The sequence below is a fragment of the Cheilinus undulatus genome, linkage group 17 (genome assembly GCF_018320785.1).
Source record: "Cheilinus undulatus linkage group 17, ASM1832078v1, whole genome shotgun sequence".
In the NCBI taxonomy this organism is placed as follows: domain Eukaryota; kingdom Metazoa; phylum Chordata; class Actinopteri; order Labriformes; family Labridae; genus Cheilinus; species Cheilinus undulatus.
This window is the reverse complement of record NC_054881.1, coordinates 32,243,781-32,262,302: the sequence shown is the minus strand read 5'-3', so window position 1 is coordinate 32,262,302 and position 18,522 is coordinate 32,243,781. Positions and strand designations below refer to the sequence as shown.

At 39.5% G+C, this 18,522-nt stretch overlaps 1 long non-coding RNA gene across 1 annotated transcript in view; it reads left to right on the top strand.

The window, feature by feature from the left end:
- The window catches only part of LOC121525437, a 38,258-nt gene extending 20,683 nt beyond the window's left edge, over positions 1–17,575 (top strand). The window contains exon 4 of the long non-coding RNA XR_005993216.1: positions 16,562–17,575. This is a non-coding gene — a long non-coding RNA (uncharacterized LOC121525437). The remainder of the gene's footprint in view (positions 1–16,561) is intronic.
- Positions 17,576–18,522: the final 947 nt, after the last annotated feature.

Below are 18,522 nucleotides of genomic sequence, written 5' to 3'. Positions count from 1 at the left end.
ACAAGCTTGTATTATTATATCTTAAGAATAGCTTAATTCTGATCCATTATACACTATATTTTTTGATCCAGTATGACATAGTAGTAACATCTAATCAACTATTTTATTTTTCCTATTTTTTTGAAAAATCGCAATATATTGCAATATCTTGTATCGGCACCCCTATATCGCGATACTTGTCATATCACCAGATTCTTGTTAAGACACAGCCCTACTTCATTTGGGGTTGGGGTTTTGAGTGGTAGCCAGTCACTCCCATTAGTCTAATCTGTTGTCATTGTCTTGTTTGGGAGCCCCCTGGTGGCAGAGTGTACATGTGCATTTAAAGCTCGACCATCAACGTTGTACAGTCTTTTATGGTAATGCTCATAATTTGTGCACTTAATGTTTCAATGACTTAATAAAAAGAAATGAGAGTAGTACGATTCAAATAATTGCTAGTTATGGCACTAAATAGAATTATAAATAAAAGTAAAACTATACATCATGGTCATAGAGATGTCAGTTTTTAACATTGAGTTAAACAGCAACGACTGCTAGATCTACTGGTGATTAAAATGCTCTTAAATTCAGCCTCATGTGAAAGTTTCTCCTCTGCTCGTAAATTATTATAAAAGCATGTTATGTTGTTTGATTATAAATAAAGTCCTTCTAAGTGAAATAGTGAAAACTCATCCCTCATTCCCGTCTGTAAGGCTTTTTCTCACAGCAAAGGTCTTTACGGCAACATAAGGGGTTAGCCTAGATTTCCAGTCCAGTCTCATTTAAGGCTAATTCCTATGTGGGTCTGGATGTTTGATCCCATTGCCCATCTGAAGTAATTAAAGGGTTATTAGTAAACAGATATTCACGCTCGCTCACTCTTGCCAACTGTTTCATGCCATCTGCTGCCGGCACACGTGCTTTGACATTGGAAATATGCTGCTGAACTGACACGGGTGTTTCAACGCAAAGGGAATGAACCACGCTTTCATCAAGTCTAAACACAGTCAAACAGTGTCATCTTTGTGTGTGTGCGTGTCAGTTCTGTCTGGCTGTGTGAGTTGGAGGATAATATAGAAGAAAAAGGAGGAAATGATAAAGTGACTTGTGCTATTTTAAACTGTCTTGTTCATTTAAATCCCTTTTAACTGGCTGTACTTTTGATAGCAGCCGACCACTTCCTATTCTTATATTTCATTTCCACACCTCCCTCTCCTCCCTCTTTTCCTTCCCCTTCTCTCCTGTCTCTCTCTCTTTCTCTCTCCTCCGGCTGCAGCTCTGCCCTCCTGTCTGTTTTTATCCTTTTTTTATTTTCAGTAATATAGAAGGGATTAACCCTGCTGGCCCCTCGGTGGTTACTGTTTCATTTTATTCTTATTAAAATCTTAAGAACCTGCTTTATTATTCCTGTTTGATACTACCTCAATAATCCTTCTCCTGCCTGCCTGCCTGCCTGTGTGTGTGTGTGTGTGTGTGTGTGTGTGAGTTAGTGTGTGTCTGTGTGCGAGCTTGTGTCTGTTTGTGTGGGTGTGTGTGGCATGCAGCCACAGACCCATAGGTGTGCTGTGTGATGGATGTGCGTGCCTGTGTTTGGGACTGGCAGGAAGTCCAGGGCAAATTACACACATTTTAATCACACTGATGCACCATATAGATGCACAAACACAACCTTCTCCTTCCTCTGAAATCCTGAAGTTTATCTTTTTGCACATATCAGACTTTAATATATTGAGGGAAGCGTCATAAAATGACATATTGTACATTTCAAGTCATTGTCTCGTGCGTTTCTCTTGTAAATCTCCACTTCTGACAAACATCCTTTTTTCCCTTTCTGTGTCGGGATGGCTATTACTGCTGATGGGTCTCTAGTGTTTGCTGTGATCTTTCTTACAGCGAGCTGCATTGATTTTGTGAAACCTCTGATAAATCTCAGACAGGAACTAGACAGGAGTGTTGTCACAGCAAAGCTTCCCTGGATCACGCAGTGATTTCCGCTGCAGCTCCACTGACCCGGGGAGGTTTATTTAGAGAAGCAGACAGACATGCAGTGTAAGGTGTCAGCTGTTAATGCTTTAATTAATGCTAAACATTTTACCTTCTATTTAGGGTGGAGCAATATGAACACAAAATCATAGATCTGTATTTTTTAGCTGATACATATTATACATATTGCAGTCCATGACACCAAATATTGGGCAATTTTTTATTTTTAATTATCGGAAATCACAAACAAACCCTTGTCCTCTGTCAAAAATGTGCAAAAACATGGTGAAATTTCCATAAATTCAGTTGTTAAAATTATCTATGCTCTTTTATATCATGTGTTTTAAAAATATCCATAGTTTTAATGATACGTGGTATCAAAAATGGCAGAAACTCATTGATTTTTAGTCACTGTTTTGCCAAAAGAGAGAGCGCTGTCTGAATTGCACAAGCATGTTGCCAACAGAGAAAGAGCAGGAAAAACCTTCAATCTTGCCAGCTCTTTTCTAAATGTTGCCAACATAATTCAGGGAGACATGAATGTGAAGTCATTACATTGTGGAACCGACCAATGAAAACGTCAGAGGACAGAATCAATGAAAAAATGTAATGGGTCCATGACATTACATGCATATCTTTGTGTCTGAAACATTAATTCCCCTTTGAAAAAAAAATAGGTCAGGGCATATATCAATCTTTGCTCTGAAACCTGCATTGTTTGAATACCTTTTCAGCTAACTGGAATAATATAATCAATTTAATATTTTGGCATCTCAAACCCTACAAATATCAGGGGGTGCAACCGTCTGATTAAATGAGCAGATTACTCACACTGGTAAAAATGGCATTTTAATCGTGAGAATTCAGAGTAGGATACTTTGGCAGGATTTTCTAGTTGACATCTTTGAAACAAATAAATGCCGTTAAACTTCATCAATTAAAGTTGGTAAGATCATTGAAAAAGTTTTGTCCCACAATGTCAGGGTGATGCAACTGTAATCATGGGACGTTTACTTTGCAATGAAGTGATAAAAACTGATTGTAGCATAATTTATAATCCACTTTACTCCAGCTGACATTTATGGCAAAGTGAAACAGTTTTCAGATCCTTTTCAGGTAAAGAAAAAACCTTCATTCTCAGTCACATGTGGGTGGGAACACTGTCCATGTCAGGTCATACAACCAGTAAAACTGTTCAAAATGTTTAACCAAAAAAGTCTTAATTTTTTTTTGAAAATCTCATGTGTCCACTTTCTAACAAGAACTAAATTAACAATATGTGCCAAAGTATTTGGCTCTTTAATTTGTAATTTGTTGCAAATGTCAGGTGGTGAAACTGCAAAATCCATCCTTCCATTTTCTATACCACTTATCCCATTCGGGGTCGCAGGGGGCTGGAGCCTATCCCAGCTGTCATTGGGCGAGGGCTTCTTGCTGTTAGGCAACAGCACTAACTCCTGCGCCCCTGCAGCCCCAACAAAAAATGTTGATAATAATGTTTGAAATATGTTAATTTTATACAAATCTCTAAAAACACTTACTATACCTTTAATGAGATAAAAGAAACATCATGTGCCAATTTTTTGGGGATTAATTCCATTTTTTCTAAGGTGAGCAGGTACACTATCCATGACAGGTGGTACAACCAAGGTAAAACAGCCAAAAATGTATTTCACCATAAAATTCAGAAGTCTATTTTAAAACGACACATATCCACTTTCTAAAAGGAATAACAAAATTTGTCAAAATATTTGCTTGTTTAATTTTAAATTAGTTGCAAATGTCAGGTGGTGCAACCAGTGTGTCAGGTGGTGACACCGCAAATGAATGAACCCATTGACCCTTACATGGAGCAAAGTTGTAAATAATTCTCCCTTGGCAAATGAGCTGCACTCTTTTTTAAGGTGGACATGTAAATCTACAGGAAAAATTTGTGTTCTAACATTAGCTCATTTTAAAGAGAAGCTCTTGATTAAGTTTAAAGGAAATTACTTCTTAGTGTTTTGTCCTACCAAACTTAAGACCGAATGAACAGAATGTTATGCCTGAAATATTTAATGCACTAGTTTATCTAGTAGTCAAAGATCATTGATTGCATAGTTAAGATTTGGAACTCTTTCCTGGCCATAGAAGTTGGTTGATTCAAAGGAGACTTTGAGAGTTGTGTGATAAAGCAAGTGATATTTGCACTATACAGAATCTGATGTTTTAAGAGGGTCACTGCTTCTTGAAGCAGCTCATCAAAACCCTGAAATAATGCAGTGGCCTGATCAGCAAAAACTGGACATTTGATGTGTTTAAACTTTCTACTTTGTCTCGGAACCCTGAAAGAGAGTCTGTTTAATTGGTCTTTAGTTTGTCTTTAATCTTCTTTTTTTGTTCATGAAAATTTAAAGACCTTCTCTGGTCCTGGATAGGTTAATTTCTATATCATTTAAGCTCATGGGCTGAGTGTGATTGTGTGTATGACACAATAACAAAATAAAATCCTTCTGAACTGTGTGCAGATTAGAACGTATGGGAGTAGCATGCTACCGTAGGTGGTTCTTACTGTAAATCATTTTGCTAAGCATGAAGCCTGGTATCTTTCTTTTGTTTCTATTTGAACTCAACCTAAATTACATCAATTAAAATAATATTTTTTTTTACTCTATAGCTCATTTGGGTGATCTTTCGATGTATCTTAAAACTGTAGATGATGCTCATCCCCACCACCACTCATCATCACCTTAAGTCATCACCTGAAGTATTGAGAATGTTATTGATCAATCTAATTAGAAATGTCATTGAATTCCTCACACTTTTCAGTTCATTTTATTTAAGTCTAAGAACGGAGAATGTATCTGCAGGAGCTTTTGTTCTTTGTGTTGCAAGTTTGCCTGCTATGAGCAGGAAAATGAAGAGAAAAATCCAGGTTTGATTTCATCCTACGAGAGGAATAGCTAATGTGACATTAACCTATCATTTAGTATACTTTTGGAGAGCATCTGTCTAAGTCCAGCTGTAAGCTTTTCAACCTGGAGACCAATCATCTCTTCATTAAAAGTCTGATACTGCTCAAGTGTCTTTGCAGGCAGCCAGCAGCACAGAGGATTACTCTATCGACTCACAGAAAGGTCAACATTATTTGATTTCCTCAAAGGTTACTATTTATACGTATTTATCGACTGCAGTTTTCGCATAACATACTTAAGCGTGCGGGAATGGCACACATATATATATATTCATCTTCTTTCTTTGTCCTTGTGTTTGAGAGCCATCTGTGGAGAGCGTGCATGCTAATTTCTCATTTACGATGCATTAAATTCAGATGAGAAGAGGATTGTTAGGGACAAAGCTGATCACGCTGTGCGAGATGAGTCAGATATTGAACCAAAGTGTTTCATTAAGAGCTGTTGGCGGGGGGGTGTAATCCCCTCCTTACTTCACTTTTAATTTTTCACTCTTTTCCTACAGGTGCGTTTTGTCTTTTCAGCCCCTCACCTCTGCAAAAACTGTCTCTTCCTCTTTCCTTCTTGCTCCTTTTTCCAGTTCTCTCTCTTTCTTTTAGGCCTGTGAGAGCACCTCCTCCTTGCAAACAGAGACATAACCAAATCCTTCCTCCCCCTCCCTCCTCCCCGTGCACCGGGGTCACGCCGTCAAAATGACTCTTTTTATTACAGTTCATAAACAGCGACTCCCCCGGCGGCCCCGGGAAATTTCACATAAACTTTGATCAAACAGACGTTAGCCTCCCTGGTCCTCCACCACCTCTCTCCATGCGTGAAAATAGCTCCGCTCAATCACAGGCAGAGAAAACACGCCGAAAACAGTGCAAATAGCAAGGCAGTCACTGATATATCAAGTCATTATTGACCAGAACACCAGGGGAATAGATCTCATATAAAAACAATAAGTTACTCTTTGCCTGCTTTTTTTTCTCATCCTCCACCCTCCCCTCTTTTAGCGGAGGCGGAAATGTAAGGCGCAGCACTGGCAGTAAACTTCGAGGCTTAAAATTAATAGCTTCGCAGGGAGCTCAGGTGAGCCATCCAAAGTGATAAAAGCATCCAAAATAAAAAGCAGCAGTTGATTTAACTGTGTGTACGTAGATGCTGGAAGCTGTACAATAGTTCTTTGTGGCCTCCTCTTCCTCTCCATCTCGCTTAGTAGAGCTGTCAGAGCCTCTTTTCTCTGCGCTGAGGGCTCGCAGTGCTCCCTTGTTGGTAATCGTGGTCGAGGCTCACTGTAATGGAGATGAGCAGCAGGAAAGCAGCACTGCGTTTTGTTGTTCAGATGGGTTTTCAGGGTGGAGGTGCCACTGATTTTAGCATGTGTAGCTCAAAAGCCTGAATACAAGGCAAAGGTTGAGTCTCTGTTCCCTCACATGCCATTAAAGGGTTGTCACAATACCAGAATTTTAAACCTTTATGAGATACTGCTAAGAATCCAAACTTGTCAATACTGGTTTCTAAACCTTTGCAACCAAAATAGAGGTCCTCAGCACCGGATTTAAACTACTAAACTTGTTTTAACTACCAAAATATATGAGCAAACTCCGGAAAACTGGCTTAAATGTATGACATAATATTTAAATCAGAATCAGCCTTATTGGCCAAGTATGCTTATGCAAAAAGTAATTTGACTCTGGTTAGCTTTGCACTCAGTGTACAGGAATTAAACAATAAATACAAAAAATAAATAAAACTGTAAAAAAAAAGTATTGAAAAAAATGAAGATTTAAAGATGTATGCGCTCTTGTAGGTATTTTCTAGTATATATAAGTCTGTGTGCTTTGATAGTATGGTTGCAAGAATGCTGACTAGATATGATCAGATATATAAAACATGTAAGGATATAGGCAGATTTACATGAGGCAGATAAGATAATTTAAAATTACAGTAAGTGCATATGAGGTGAGGCATTTTACCACAGAGAGCCTTCTTACAATATTTAAGTGACAGTGAGTAGACTGACTACTCACAGTGTTTGAGTTCGGTACATAGATTAAACAATGATTAGTACGGTAAATAGATTAATTAGTGCATATATGCATAATGTAGTGAGGCATTTTACCGCAGCAATTTAAGTTACGGTTAATAGATTAATTCATGCAGATGTGCATATGAGATGAGGCTTTTATCACAGTGAGTTTTCATATTGCCAGTCAGCCTTTGCAATTTATGTGCAGTTCATCTTTAGTTGTCCTTAATCAGGTAAAGACCCAGTTTAGAATATTCCATCTTAATTATCACTCATAATTTAGTTGACCTGAACTTTGAATTTCATCAATCACTGCTCCTCTCTCCTTTTCACACTCTAGGCAGATTCTGGTAAAAATAAAAACAATAACAAAAAAAAGTGATGAAAAAAACTGACCACCTTAAACAGCACTTTGATAATCTTAAAGGGGTTTCTCCATACTTCTAAAAAAATGTTTGATTTGTCATAAAATTGGTAATTATGTCTCATTTTCTTCTCCGCTTTTTCCCACAGCATGCCCAATGTAGAAATCTCTTACTCGTTCAGCTGAATGAAGTTCAGTCATTACACAGCGTCAACACCAAACCTGAAAGCATCAGCACGGTTTTTCAGAGATATTTTCTGTGCTGTGAAAGGGAAAACTGAATCCTCATATTTCCCTGATAGATGCCATGATTAACAGTCAAAATGAAATGCATGCAAATATGTATGTGCATTGGAGTTTTACTTTTTTCTAAACTAGGTTTGTTGCATAGTATGAGTGTCAGCTGAAGTCAAATGAATGATTAATTTTGCAACATTCTGTTTTAATCACTTGATTTCAAAATAAAAGCCCAATGATTATGGTTGTGCCACCTGACCCTGCAAATTCCAAGACAAGTTTTTCAATGATCTTACTAACTTTATACTGATGAATTTAATGACATTTAATAATTTTAAAGATTTCAACCATAAAATCATGCCAAACTTCAGTTTCACCCAATTAAAATTACATTTTTATTTATGTCAATAATTTGTTCATTTAGTTCAACGGCTGACCACCTGATATTTTTGCGGTTTGAGATGCCAAAATATGACATATGACATATTATTCTCATAATCTGAAAATGTATTCTAACAAAGTAGGTTTCATAGAAGAAATTGATATATGTCATGAACTGATTTTTTATTTATCTGTGGGGATTTTTTTTTTAATTATAGTTTTAGAGTAATGTAAATTATACCCTCACTTTTAGGGATGCAGTGTTCAGTTATTTTATTTTGACTTTTACTTGGCCTGGACCTTTAATTTAAAAAACAGTCCTATTCTGATTGATAAAGCCTCTTTATTTTAAGCTGTATTCTCTGCATAACACATATCTGGAAAAAAAGAAAGGGACAAAAAGCATAAGCTTTATGAATCAAATGTAAACAGCCTCATCATACACTGTAATTTAAGCTATCATGCAGCGTTACTTTCTAAATATGCCACTGCCACTGCCACCTTTAATTTTATCCACTTTTGTTTTAATAAAATGTCAACTTTCTGTAGTGAGCTGCCTAATTTTGGAAGTTTAGTCTCTCCCTCTGCAGTCAGACACTGCTGATTGAGTATCAGCACGTGACCCTGCTCTATAGGGTCTACAGTAGAACCCTGTGCAGCCGGGCTATAGTTACTCCCTGTTTTGTTTGTGTGTTCGCACCTCTTCAACAAGCTGCACCCGCTCAGCCTGCATGGGTCCCTCATATCAGACAGTCTATCTTCCCCAACCCCCCACTGACTCCTCACCTTTCCCTACGCTGCATCTTATGACTCAACCTCCCCTTTCTTTAATACCCCGTTATCTACGCTGGTTACTCTATCTGTGCGAACCATCTCCCCACGCTGCTTTACCTCTGCCTCCCCTCGCTGCTAATCCTCTCCCGGGCCTAATTGAAGGGGACAGGAGCTCTGCAGGGTCACACACCAACGTGGTGTTCAAACGATGAGCAGCGGGCACAGAGTGACATGTCTCTCCTTCCTGATCAGCCTCCATATATAGATGCATACATTTATAAACCCAGCCAGTGTTATTGTCTGAGCCTCTTTTCCATTTCTCCACCTCGAGGTCAGAAAGCAACCTGGAGGAGCATCTACAAATTGTCAGCGAGAAGCCCAGGAGAAGAGTTGGAGGCCTGGTTTCTCTAGTTCATTATGACTGAGGCAGTGTGTTGACATTGTCATAGTTATCACTGGAACATCTGTGTACGGCCTGTCAGAGGTGTGTGTGTTTGTGTGTGGGAGTGTACTCAAAGCTCAAAGGCGGACATGTTTGTGTGCCTGCATGCATATACATACAGCACACGCATGTGCTTTTCTTTTCCTTCTGTTTGTTTTTCATGTGTCCATGTGGAGGCTGATGGTTCCAGGTTTGGATGGCGGTGTCTTGGCACCCGCGGGTCTGCTGAGACCTGCCTCTGCGTAGGATCAAGGGGTGCAGGGGTGCAGCCAGCCTGAGTGCACACCAGCTGCAATCCCTAATGCCTCCACCACATCCTTGGCAGGCTGCGCCCTCGTCCTTTTCCTCCAGGCTCTGCGTCTTGGCAAAACTGGAAGCTCCTTATGAATTTATTTCTGCTTCCTCGTCTTCACGCCTCGAGATATGTGACATACATTCATGCCATTTGATGATGCTGTTTGACCAGCGGGCACATGATTAGACATGATTTCCACTCAGCCTTTAAATCTGCTAAAACCATGTGTTTATGGGTAATTACACTGGAAGTAATGGCAGCGGATATAAAAACGACAAGCCGGATGGATTCACAGATTATAAATCATGCTGCAGCACTGTGTAGAAAACTGTTTGATGTGCTGGATTTTTATAGGGAGCCTGTTTGTCTTTGTACTCGTGTCAATGTTTACAAATATGTTAGAATTATTTTGTATGGCTCCCGGTGTTTGTCCTTTACTGTGTGTAAGAGGATGTTGATATTCTTAGGAAAAAGTGTTATGAGAGCAGTCAGGAAAAGTTGATTCCCATAAACAGGCTAACTTGAGACATCTGTTGTGAGAGGCACTTGAATCACTATTTACTGTTTTGCAAATTTCCACTGCACATCACAACCTGTGTTTTTCTTTTTTTATTATTATTCTGCGGCAAGTGGGAGAATTTGTTGTGTTTTCTTGGGGTGTTATTACGGTGGAGTTTGGGGACTGTCAAAGGGACGCGACGCCGCACAGTTAAACTGGGACTCTCAGTACCCATCAGGCCCCTGTGAGTGTTTGTGAAGACGACACCACAGAAGGCGCCTTCCAGAGAAAGCGTCACATCCAGTTAGCAGACATCCGGCGTGCTAAAGAGGTTAAACTGCTGCGCCTGGCACAGCCAATTGTATTGATAACCGTTTGAAGCTGCTTTTCTCTCCTACCTGGCATCACGCTTCACACGCTTTATTCGGCTTGCCACTCCAGACAAACTTCAAACCTGGGAGAGTGCGTTTTCCTCCACTCAGGTGAATCTAGGCGTGGGTGTCTGTGGGCGTCTGTGTTTATATGTGTGTGAGTGTGCAGAGCCAGGGGCCTTTGCTGTTGTTTGTTTGTGCTGCCTCCATTCTATAAACCAGGCCTCTGATCTCCCAGGCAACATGCCTCCAAATTCCTCCGCCGTTCCCGCTCCATGTAAATATATCGGTGTCAGTTTGTCTGATGATGAAATGAGCATTAGGATCCACAGCAAGGCAGGGAAACCACACCGCTTCTTTTGCGATTAAAGCCATCCTCTCGGCAGTGTGAGATCTCCGGCGTCTGCGTGTTAGAGAATAAAGTTTCCGCGAGCAGAAAAGTGTCTCAGCACATCTGTGTTTCCTCTTGACTTCTCGGTCTATTCCTACTTTTGCTCTCCTGCTCCGCGCTGTCTCTTCCTCTCACACTCCACCAGTCTTTCCTTATCGCCTTGTTAGCCTGAGGTCCTCGCCTTGGCCTGGAGTTATGGCTCTGTCGGGCAGCTGCTCGGACAGCCCTGGGGGTCCTCAGAGGCAAATGGCATGTCAAGGAGTGGTCACTGAGGTAGATTGTCTCCCCCACAGTCAGCCTTACCGACACCAGTCTCACTTGTCCAATTAGGGGCTTTTTAGCCCCCCTTTAAAGCCCCAACCCCTCCACTCTTGACTTATTTTCCAGGATCTCTGGCCCCAAGATGAACACACCTGACACCCTGCAGGAGAGCCGGTACACAGAGAAACTGTGTGGACAAAAAAACACTCAAACACACACATGCAACAGACGTGTGGGTGCTCATGGACGTGATGTGTCTGTGTAATAATCCTGAGAAAGTGTGTGGGTTGTATTGTAACAATACATTTATATTATTTTAATAAGAATATGTTTTGTAGTGCAACGGCAATTAAGACGTATGTTTTATATTAACATTAACACCCAATGAAATGGAGTATTTCAAGTCTGCATGTAAGTTTAAGGTTGGCTACACACAGGATGATTATAGGCCGGATTTACTGCCCAATTTGACTCCCAGTGATGGGGGACTTGGAGGCTTATTGCAACCAATTATTTGTCATAAATATCAAACGTGTTTGCCCAGATCAGGTGGCCTTCAACAGAATACCAGCAAAAGCCAATAAGAGTTAGCGGACCAGAGAGTGTCATCAACTAGATGTTGTTTAAAAGCTCACCAACATGGCAGCAAACTTAAACATAACTGTGCCCGGAGCCTCTTGAAATACTGAAAAAGGAGACCAGCTTGTAGAGTTACAGCAACATCACGTACATTTATAATGTCTCATGTTAAACATACCACAGATGGCTGACCAGAGTAATTGTCTTCCACATTGTTTTGTCCTCTGAAGTCACGTTTGATCACTTGAGTTTCTGTGAGGGTCTGTCTCTGTGGAGTCGCCACTGTAAAGTCATTGCTACAAACCACCAGTGTGCAGTCTAACACAATTGTCTTTTGTTTAAGATCAGTGATTATAAAATAAAAAACTGTTCCAAAACCAGGGGTGCATGATGTCGGATTTTTGCCGATATTCCCAAATTCATTTAGCCTGATACCAATGTCGATACCAATATAATCAGAATTTAGATTAAATTGCAATGTGCCGTGCAGTTTTTAAATCGCTGAAAAATGCAAGCAAATTTGTGGAGACATTTTGGTACAAATCAAAGGAAACCCCCAATTTTTTTTGAAGTCATTGCATGTGATGAAACATGGATCTTCCAATACAATCCTGAGACAAAATAGCAGTCAATGCATTAGAAAACACCATCGCCACCCAGGATGAAGAAAGAACGACAAAGCAAGTCCGAACTCAAGGCCATGTTGGTTGTTTCTTTGACATCAAGGGTAACATTGTGGAGGAGTGGGCTTCAGAGGGTCAACGGTGAATCAACACTATTATGAACAGGTTCTAGAAAAGCTGCAAGGAAAGATCAGAAGAAAGAGACCACAATTGTGGAAAAATTGTTTTGCGCCAGCTCATACTGAGCTCTCCTTAGAGACGTTTCTGGCCCAAAAACATGCCACAATGCTCGATCACCCTCCCTATTCACCTGATCTAGCACCGAGTGACTTTTCCCTTTTCATAAGATCAAATCTATGCTCAGAGGAACAAGTTTAGAGTCTGTGTCAGAAGTTAAGAAAAGAACTACAGAGGCTTTGAGACGACAGTCCTAAGAAGATCTACTGCACTGCTTTGATCAGTGGAAGACCTGAATGCAGTGGTGTGTTGTTGCAGGAGGGGGGTATACTGAAGGAGAAAGACTCTGGAAAATGTTTATGTGCAATAAAATTGTATTACAGCATTAGTTTTGTTTTTGATAGCCATACCTCATAGATCTGTTAGTCCTGCCTAAAAATCTATTAACTTACTGAATTAAAGCCTGATATTTACAGCCAGTAAAGGCAGGTTAAACCATCCGACATGGACTGTAGTTTGTTTATTTTTCAAGCTAATATCTGCTGATAATATCGTGCATCCCTAGTTGGAACTTTCCTCATGTCCATGATCTCCCAGGTTTTTTCAAATCCTCTAGTTTGTAGCCAGCCTAATGCATTGGCAGCCAACCTTTATCATACCTGCTCATTTTTTAGCTCATCTATTTATTTTGTGTTGATATAATTTAGTTTTATATATTCCTTCTTTATAATATTCTATTCAACCTCCTGAACAGTAGGAAACTGCTGCTTAATAGATGTTTACTTAGTAATCTAACTCTGTATTTGTTGTTTTTGCACCTAAACACCAAGGCTATTTCTTTTTATGAGAAAACACTTGGCAATCAATCGGATTCTGATATGAATCTCACAAAAATACAAAGGAAAACAGCCATTTAAAGTCACAAATATTGAGTTTAACTGAATTTCATTGTAAATTAAACATAAATTGCTTTAGGAAGCTGATGACAACCCCTTGGACTTGTGGAAGTGTCTTGAACATTTTAATTATGCTCTGAAAAACTGTTGACAATTCCTGTTATCATTTAATGAACAGTTGAGTATCTGTTGAGAAACTGTAGGGTGTTGTTGTAGCTTTCCATCTTGTGTTGACAGCCTTGCATGTTGCACAGGTAAACAAGCCTTGTACTGATTAGTTATAAATTGCTTCAGGTGTGATCAGTAAAGGTTGGATTGACCTGATGACTCATTTTAGCACTAAGGAAAGTCAAACATGAATGAAAATATTGAAACTTTTTCCACCATCTCCTTGCCGGTTGTGTTTTAAATCAAACAACTTCCGACCCAAGTCTCGCAAAGTACTTTGTTGTAATTAGAAGTGCCATCAATGTGTTTTTATAGTGTGGATTTGCTTTCTTGTTGATAACACTCAACACATTGCTGTAACTCCTAATGGAGGTGATATTAAAGCAGACATTGTGTTAATTTCTCTAGACACAGATGAGATGTAGAACTGATAAATTGGCTGTAGGAATAAAACGCATCTTGGTGCTTTCACATTGTGCTGGTGGAGATCTATTACCAGTCTTCCGCCTGCCCGTACTTTGATAATGACAATAATTCAGTGAAATCTTGCACATGTAAATCAAACTGATGCCGTGTTGTTATTCCTGCCTGCCATCGCTGATTGAATCGATTGTCGTGTGCTTGCTTGCTCCCCTGGAGGCTACAAGCAACATCAATCATCTCCTTCCTGCCAGAAAGCACACAGTCGCTCCCTCGACATCTCTGCAACTTTCCCATAATTTATCCAGAGCTCAGACTTCAATGTTTGATATATCAATTGTTAAAAAAAAAAAAAAGAGAGAGAGAGGGAGAAATCAACAGTTTATGTTTTGGCGGTTTTTTCCAGGAGCTACAAGTGTTGACATGTTCAATTCTATAATACAGAACTAAGATGAAAAATACTATTTGTTTAATACTCCTTCATGACTGAAAGCATCATGAGTGCCTGTCTAACATACAGGGTGCTGTGATGGCAGCTCATTTACATTGTATTCTGATGATTGCATAATGCAGTATTCTTTTTTATTTGATTCATTTTTTAAGTAATAATCATTTTAAGATTGCATATGTGAGATGTATATCAAGGGAAAATGTCAACCATTCACTGGTCTGACCTATATTTCTGTTTTTGCACAATTCTTGGCTGAATTTAGATTTTTATAGAGAAAACAATCACTAAGTAAAAATGACTGATAAATAGATGTCTCATTCATGTCATGCATGTATGAAATCATCACTCTCCAGCTACTTGCATTTAAAAATCTTCACCTTGGTTTCATAATAAATGTTTGCATGATGCCCTTCTTTCGTGGTTCACAACCCTTGCAGGTGCAGCACATGCATGATAAGTATATTTACTGGCACAATCTGCTTTTCATTGTTGCTTTGTCTCCCATTTATCCTGTCGACCATCTCCACTCGGACCACTCTCTGCTTTGTTACACTTGCATGCACACTCACAAACCTCAGTGACCCCGCTGGCTGAAGCAGGAACCTGTTGGCCATCGATACCAATTTTTTTTCCTTTCACAAAGACCACCTTCAACCCCCCCCTTTCAGTCAGACCCCTCCCCTTCCTCACCCTAACCAACTCTCAGACAGGGAGGGAAGACGGCGTGATTCAAAAATGCATGGTCCTTCTGTGCTCTCTGGCCTCCACCAGGAGACAGATAGTGAGCGAGCTGCCAGACATCACACGGAAGCACCGTTAAAAATACATGTATACCACTCCTCATCATTTATTGATGGCCTCTCCCCCCTTTATGTTTATGAGGTGAGAGGCCTCCCTGTGGCCCTGGTCAGTGACCCCCACTCCCCCCTCTCCTCGGGTCCACAGGGTAGTCTGAGCAAGTGCCTGTTCCCTTTAAATTAGTGGTCTTTTAAATGAGTTGAGATCATGGACAGTCTTCCTCATGTATAACCTGCACGGAGGGATCACTTATAAATAGTCAAATGCTGCTGTGTTATTTGAAAATGTCCTTTTTTAATAGTTTAACAACATACTATTGCTCTTCAGTTTTTTGTGAGCAATAAAATCATAAAAATGTCAATAAATGCAAGCATAAAATGTTCCTCTCAGGTGCATATATCAACATATATCACAGACCATCACTCTTTTTTTATTCTGTTTGGTCCTTCTCTGGTATGACTCTTTCTGAATTGGTGCAAACTACCACTGAAAAACTTTGCATGTATTTTAATTCAGTAGACAATGATGGAATAACACCGATGGGCCGTGGTTTGATTTTTATGTCCGTTTCCTTGATCGTCTTTGTCTGAGAGGCTGACACAGATCATGATGAGATTTACTCATCGCCTCATGTCGATGTCTGCTCCCAGAGGTATTTTCAGGGCTGGTTGGCCGGTGGGGGTCAAGGCCTCAGGGTGTTTTTTTTTTTCTCTGCTGTGTTGTCTGGCCGAGGTGGCTGCTGGGAGCGCAGTGTGGCAGGCGGGGAAGTCTGCCGTAACACAACAAGATATTGATTGAATAATCTCTGTGTCATCTGATAGTAATGTGGCTTACACAGGCCCCCTGCTGCGAGAGACACAGCTTTTATCGCTGCCTGGGAAAAAGGAGGCAAGTTGAATCACAGAGAAATCAAAAGTTAGTTAATGAATGAGTTGTTGTGCTTTTATATGCTTTTTCCTTTTTGGTGCCTATTTGAGGAAACTGGAAGAAATATTTAGTTCCCAGTGGGATTATATTTACTATATCTATTTGTCTATAAACTAATAAAACATTTTCATATGTGAAAACTTTTCTAATTTCAGAGTAAACAGGATGTGTTAATAAAAAATATGCTGAGTGCTTCATCTACAGGAAGATATCAAACTACTATGAAAACATGCTTGTCTTATTTACTTGTGGGCAGTTGAGATGTGTTTATGCCAGAGTTTAGGCAGATACCAGTCACCAATCTGGTATCTGCCTAAACTCTGAGATGGGACTCAATGATTAAATGGCAGTGACATTTCTGTTCTGTGTCCCCATGCACGTAAGCAGCTTAAGTTTGTGCATTTTGTTATCAAACTACCACAGATATGCTAACAAATAAAGCCTGATTTGTTGCTTACAAAAGGCCAATTCTTCAAGTTTTAATTTCTTCCATAATTTTGGATTACCAAGATTAAACAATTACTTTACCACATGCAGTGTTGCTCACTTTTTAACCCTTTTTATTCTTTTTTTCCCCCAGGTTTTGCCATGTGTGGCCTGTGCAGCATGCCCTCCCCAACACAGCAGGTGCTCCGCCCCTCCCACCAGAGCAGCTCTCACTTTAATTTAAGTGCAGAGCAGAGGGAGCCACTGAATGACTCCAGCTTGTTTGAAGAGGAAGAGAGACAAAGGTGATGGAAAAGCAGCAGCTGGTTAACAAAAAAGGTAGAACAACTGGCGATGCTGCGAAAAAAAAACATGATTCATGTCAGAATCATGCATGTTAATGTCAGTGATTCTGAATCTATTCAAAATTTCCAAGAATCAATATTGTAAACATACTTTATCACATCCTAAGTGTATTTTCAACCTCAGACCCGCTTCCTCTGGGTGCTGTCTTAGACACAGGTGCTGCAGCAGATGTACGGCTTGTTAACTGCACTGTTAGCATTAGCAGCGCTAGCTCTTAGTGTTGGTAATGTTTACAGTGCTGTATCTGACACACATACTTACACACTGCACTGTCTGACCTGCACAGATTTCTGTGCTAAACTAAACTAATGTAGCCAACTTCAGGAATGGTTCATATGCCCAAACTAACATCATACAGACACATTCACCTGGAGCGAATAGCAACTGACAGCTGCTGATCAGCACAGACTATAAAAATAACTGGACCTATCATCTGTTTCATGTCAATTGACTGGTGTTATGGTTCAACAAGTGACCATGTTAACTGGTGACTGTATGAATGCATCTGATAATAGATATCAAAACCGTGGAGAGCCTCTTGGTTTAGTTTTTTAATAAATGATATCTCCTAAGCATATCTTAGACATTACAGAAAACCACAGAAAATGTGGTTTAACAGTGTTGTAATTACAACAAGCACTGACACTTTCAACTTAAAAGTCACCAGTTAACACGGCCACATGTTAAAACATAACACCTGCTCTTCAACAGTGACGACTTGGGATTTATGATTGTTTTTTTTCTGCTGATTGTCCGATAAAAACATTTCCTGCTTAAGCCCACACATTTTATTCATATTAAAATATTTAGCAATCAAATTATTTTACTGTTTCCTTGTTTTTTGTAATTAGTTGATTTAAAAAAAACCTCACAAATATGCTGTAAAAAATGATTATTTTCAGGACATTTTATTTTGCTTTTTAACGTTAAATGATACCATACAGCCCCTTAATGCACAGCAGACTGGAGCAGGTGCTGAAATGATCACCTCTTTAGAAATAGAGAATGCATTGTGAAAGGGGAATTGGTTTGAATCAAAAATCAATTCAGAATCAAACTGTGACCCCAGAATCGAATGGAATTGGATCCTGAGATACTTAAACATTCACATCTCTAAAAACGACCTCAGGCATGTGGAAACACTCTGGGTTTGATGAGTCAGGAACAATGCAAAACAACTTTAAGAATGTGTTTCTCCAGTGTGGCTGCCCCTCAAGGCAACGCAACAAACTTATTTAATCAAAGCAAATTGGTACACAAAATGATCTTATTAATCAGAATAATCATGTCCAGAAGCCTCAATGTTGGGACCCAAAAGTGGGTTGTAAAGCTCTTTCCAGTGGATCAAACAATGCTTGCCAGGAAAATGTGGCAAAAGTCTATGTATGGAAGCCCCAAGTGGACATACAGTAAATTCATACATGCATTCTTAAGGTTTTCTGATGATGACAAGAAGACTTTAGCATTTGTTTTAAGATTTGAAGTTATTTATCTCATTTTCTTTGGATAACAAGCAGGTTTTCCCAAGATATGGACAAAGTTCCTTGTGAAATTAACAAATTTACATGCAGTCTTGAAAAAAATTGGGTAAAATTAAATGTATCCATGCATTGCATTATGTTTTGTTTCATTTAGGGTCCAAACTGCCACATTTTTTAAAAATAAATTTGAGTGGTTGAACATTTTTAAATATTTTGGTTGTGTTCTCTCTTAAGGAGGCGGTGGTGGATCCTGGATCCTGATGCCCAG